Here is a 5,369-nt window from a genome sequence, read left to right as displayed (position 1 = left end):
TTAGCTTGACGGTTAGAAAGTGGTTCATCTATCCTATACCCAATCTCTCAGAAAGGGACAATGGCATCAAACTAACATTCTCTCCCAAATCACACATGACTTTTTCTATAGTTTCAGATCCTATGACACAAGGTAGGGAAAAGCTTCCTAGATTCTTAAGTTTAGGTGGCAATTTGTTTGGAATTATTTCAATAAATTTTCTAAACTGCTCATCTAACTTGGACTCATCAAACCCCTGTGTTAATGGATTTTCATGCTCATGAGATGGTGAAACAAGTGACTTTTCATTCTCTCCTTTGGCTTTCTCACTTTGAGGCTCATCACACCCTATCTCTCCTTCATTGTTCTTAACTTTCACAACAGGGTCCTCTAATTGTTTACCATCCCTAAGAGTAATATCACTTATATGGTTTTTGGGGTTGGTTTCGGTTTGGTCTAGGATGACTTCGGAGGATTGAGAGGAAGTAGCCACCTGTTGGGGCACTTGAGAAGTCTGAGTCTCAAGCATCTGACTGTGAGTAGCTATGGAGTCTTCTTTTGATGTAAGTTTGGCAAGAGAGTCCTTCAAAAATTCAGTTTGATTTTTAAGCTCTTGGAGCTGCTCGGATTGATTTATACAATGGTTTTCTAAAAAAAGTTCCAAGCTGGATTTTTGAGGGACTCTTTGGTTGTTTGCATAACTGGGTGATGTTGTTTGTTGTCCAAAAAGATTTTGAGGGGTTTGAAAAAAAATTTGATTGTTTCTAAACCCTTGATTATATTGAGCATAGTTTACTTGCTCAAGACTTCTAACAACACTACCTAGTTGGCAACCAATGCCAATATGGCCAAATACACCACAAATTTCACAAAAAGGAGATGCAGAAGAAGAAGAGATGGCACTAACATTTATTTTTTCAAATTTTTGGGTTAATGCATCAATCTTAACGGCAAGGTGATCATAGTTAGAGACTTCAAACATACCTGCCTCCTTTTTGGAGGGTGAAGAATTTGTGATGGCTCTCTCGTCGGTCCACTTGTAATGATTTTGAGCCATGTCTTCAATCAAGGCGTATGCTTCTGTGTAATTCTTGTTCATTAAAGCTCCACCTGCAGCTGCATCAACATAAATTTTTGTGGTATATAAAAGACCATTATAAAAAATGTGAATAATAAGCCAATTCTTTTAACCATGATGGGGACAAAGTCTAAGCATTTCTTTGAAGCGCTCCCACGCATCGTAAAGAGATTCACCATCTTTTTGAGTGAATTGTGTGATTTGAATCCTTAATTGGACGGTTTTAAAATAGGGAAAGAATTGGGCAAGAAAAACTTGCCTCATTTGTTGCCATGAAAAGATAGAACCAATTTCCAATGAATGAAACCAAGCACTAGCTCTACCCCCTAAGGAGAAAGGAAAGAGGTGCAGCCTTAAGGCCTCTTGGTTTGCATTCAAGGTTCCACTGAGTCTTAAAAAGGTTGAAATATGAAAATTCGGATCCTCAGTGGGTGATCCGAAAAATTGATTTTGCTGCACTAGGTGAACAAGTGCAGGTTCTATTTCAAAATTATCCTCAACCGTTGGGTACACAATAGCATCATATGACTCATTTGAAGATGGGATTGCATACTCTTTGAGAGAGCGTTCTAAGTCATATCGTTATTATCTTCCCAAGAAGTTAAAGGAAAAAGAAGAAATAGAAATATATATATATATATATATATATATATATATATATTTTGGATAGAACTGTAAAAAGAAAAAATATAAAATACAATAGAATAAAATAAAGCAAAACATTTTTTTTTAGAAAGAAATATATAAAATAAAATAAAATAAAATAAAGCAAATTGTTTTTTTTTTAAAGTCTAATCGTTAAAAAAAAAAAATTAACCAAATTGCAATAACTCCCCGGCAACGACGCCAAAAACTTGATAGGTCAAACCGCAAGTGCACGGTCTATCGAAGTAATAGTAGTAAGAGAGAGTATCGTTCTGCTAGGGAGTTATGAATTCAATTAACTTTAATAACGATTAGAAGAGAGTTTTGAGAATAAAGTTTGGATTTTTATTTATAAGAAAATAACAATAATAAAATAAAAGAGTCTTGGGATTATTGGTTCATCCTAACAACGAATCCTTCACAATCAAGCCTTAAACTTATAATTCTACGTTATTCTTAATTTCTAAAGACAAGTTTCTCTTTAGCATATCAAAGCTTCTCTCGAAGTCAGTGAGTGTATTCCTCCAACAACCACACCTATTCTCATGGGTGATTGCCTTTGGAACCCTTGAAGATCGAAACTTTATATGTCTCAAGGCTTGCTAGACTATTCTCATGTTTCACAAACCTTGTCTAAATTCACTTGTTCGAATATCAAAGCTCCGCGTTCGCTTTATGAATTGATATTTGAGATGATGAATTAACCATTATCAAACCCTCCGCGTTCGCTTCCACAGTTTGATAATAGTTAATTCATGTTAAAGCGGTGAATTTAGATTAGGAATTAAGGTAACATATAATTAGGGTTTAAGGCTTGGATTGATTCAGATTATGTCATTAGACTTATCCAACAATCCCAAGACAAAGAAGTCTACTCACTAACGTTCGTTGTAGACATAGAGAAGAAGGAGAAGAGGAAGAATATAAAATAACAATTAAAGTAAAAGTGAACTTTTATTCCAAGAACAAAAGATGAATGTTTATGATGGAGTGCTACTCTATTTATAGCTTTACAATTGACTTAAAATCTAAGCAACTATAAGGGCTAATCAGTAAAACTACAACAGAGTAACTTGGGCCCGAAGAAAAAGCAGCAAAAGGCCTTCATTGAGGTGGCACGGCCGTGCCACATATTGGCACGGGCCGTGCCAAGCTTCTGACTTGGGGGCTTTATATTTTTGTTCCGAATCTTTCGTATTTTTGCTCCAAATCAGCTCCAGACTCCTTTCTTTTGCTCCAAGACACCTTCCATCATATATTCGTTCCTAAAATATAAAATATGCAATTGTAGTAAAAAGATTCAAAAAGGAAATATTATTGTAATAAAATAAATTCAAATCTAAATAAAACTAAACTAAATAATGCATAAAAATAGACTAAATATAGACTCATCAACCTCTATATAAAGGATTGAAGACTTAGAGATTTGGTAGTGCTGAATGAAAGACTCTCAACATTTTTACAAGTGTCAAACCTCTGCTGAAATTTTTCTGCATTCACTTAGAATTTCTGTTTCTCAAAGTCCTATTCTAGAAATTCTTAAGTCTTAGAGTCTTATCTGATTTGTATTGTGAGCACCTCTGATTGTATATCAAGTGTTCAACTTCAAACATTTTTCTTTGTAATCTTGTTTGTTTAGAAGTCTCTTGCAGTTGTGCTTGAGCATAGAAGTCTCTTGATTGTGTTCTTGAGCATAAGAAGACTCTTGCAAAGTGTGCTTGAGCAAAGGAAGTCTCTTGTTGTGTGCTTGAGCAATTGTAATAAGATATTACATTCTAGTGAACTCTCCTTGGAAGTGCAAGGGGGACAGGACTACTTCCGGTTTGTAGAAGGAACCTGTATAATTGCTTTGTGTCTTTCTTCTCTCTCTCTCTCTCTCTCTCTCTCTCTCTCTCTCTCTCTGTTTTTATCCGCTGCGTTCAGATTCTGATTACCACTTCAGAAGCTGTCTCACTTAGCTTCTGACCAGTGTGCTCAGTTTAGATGAAACGAAGAATTTTTTAAAAACACAATTCAAACCCCTTCTTGTGTTTATCTAGAGCCTTGGTCTGTTATCTCAACACTTAACAGTGTAACAGAAAAAGATCTGAGAAAAACATGTCTAGTGGTACTTTTACTTCTGGATCTGGACCTGATCATACTACTGTTGCATATGATTATGGTGACAACAAGAAATCCAGCGTAGGAAAGATTCCCAAGTTTAATGGAGACCCTGAAGAATTTTCTTGGTGGAAAACTAACTTCTACAGCTATGTCATGAGTTTGGATGAAGAACTATGGAACATACTAGAAGAAGGTGTTGGTGATGACTTGGTTCTTGATGAAGAAGGAGCTGTTGTGGATAGAAAGAAACATACTCCTGCTCAGAAGAAGATTTACAAGAAGCATCATATCATCGGAGGAGCACTTGTCACTGCTATCCCTAAAGTAGAGTACATGAAGATGAGTGATAAGTCAACTGCTAAAGCAATGTTTGCTTCTCTTTGTGCTAACTAGGAAGGCAGCAAGAAAGTTAGAGAAGCAAAGGCTCTTTTGCTGGTTCATCAGTATGAGTTGTTCAAGATGAAGGATGATGAAACTATTGAGGAGATGTACTCAAGGTTTCAAACTCTAGTCTCTGGACTACAAATACTGAAGAAGAGTTATGTTGCTTCTGATCATGTGAGCAAGATACTCAGAAGTTTGCCTGCTAAATGGAGACCAAAAGTGACTGCCATGGAGACCAAAGTTCATGAGTTAAGTCTTAATGAACATGAGCCTACTAAGAAGAGTAAATCAATAGCTCTTCCATCCAAAGGCAAGTCATCAGAAGCTCTCAGAGTAGTTGAATCTGAAGAAGAAGAACCATCTGGTTCAGACTTTGAAGAAGATGCTGCTGAGATGGCTATGCTCTCCAACAGACTTCAGTATCTGGCCAAGAAGAATAGAAAGTTTCTGACCAGAAGGGGTAACTCCAGAAGCTCAAAGAGAGAAGATCAGAAGGGCTGCTTCAACTATAAGAAGCCTGGACATTTCATTGCTGATTGCCCTGATCTTCAAAAGGATAAGTCAAAGGACAAGTTAAAGAAGTCATCTTTCAAACCAAGCAAATTCAAGAAGCAGATTAAGCAGAGTTTAATGGCCACCTGGGTTGATTTGGAAAGTGAATCTGGATCTGATAAAGAGGAAGCTGATGAAGGTGCAAAGATAGCTGTTGGGTTAGTAGCTACAACAACTTCAGAAGCTGGATCAGAATCAGACTCTGAAGATGAAAACGAGGTATATTCTAAAATTCCCATAAATGAACTTGTTGAGTCACTTAAAGAACTCCTTACACATTTTGAAGTAAGAACCAATGAGTTGAAGGATTTGAAAGAAAAATATGTTGACTTAATGAAACAACAAGAATCAACTCTATTGGATCTGAAAGCTTCTGAAGAAGGACTTAGAGGCTTTGACTTCATTTGTAGAAATTATGAAGATAAGCTCATGTTCTTGTGTCAGAAGCTACAAGAAAAGTGTAATGAAAAACCTTTAAGCAACCATGAAATTGCTCTTGAAGATTTTATCATGTCTGGCATTGACAGAAGCAGAGTTGCTTCAATGATTTACAGCATTTACAGAAACAATGGCAAAGGGATTGGTTTCTCAGGAGGGAAACCTAATGAAATCAGTCTCAAAGCATGTT

At 36.3% G+C, this 5,369-nt stretch overlaps 1 non-coding gene across 1 annotated transcript; it reads left to right on the top strand.

The window, feature by feature from the left end:
- Window positions 1-1,166: 1,166 nt before the first annotated feature.
- Window positions 1,167-1,273, top strand: LOC146949373 (small nucleolar RNA R71). Its single transcript, XR_015029465.1, has one exon. It is a non-coding gene; the product is annotated as a small nucleolar RNA R71 (small nucleolar RNA).
- Window positions 1,274-5,369: the final 4,096 nt, after the last annotated feature.

The sequence above is a fragment of the Medicago sativa genome, chromosome 2, assembly GCF_051527215.1.
Source record: "Medicago sativa cultivar Bolivia chromosome 2, Bolivia_mono, whole genome shotgun sequence".
Classification (NCBI taxonomy): Eukaryota; Viridiplantae; Streptophyta; class Magnoliopsida; order Fabales; family Fabaceae; genus Medicago; species Medicago sativa.
This window is presented reverse-complemented; position numbering and strand designations above follow the sequence as displayed.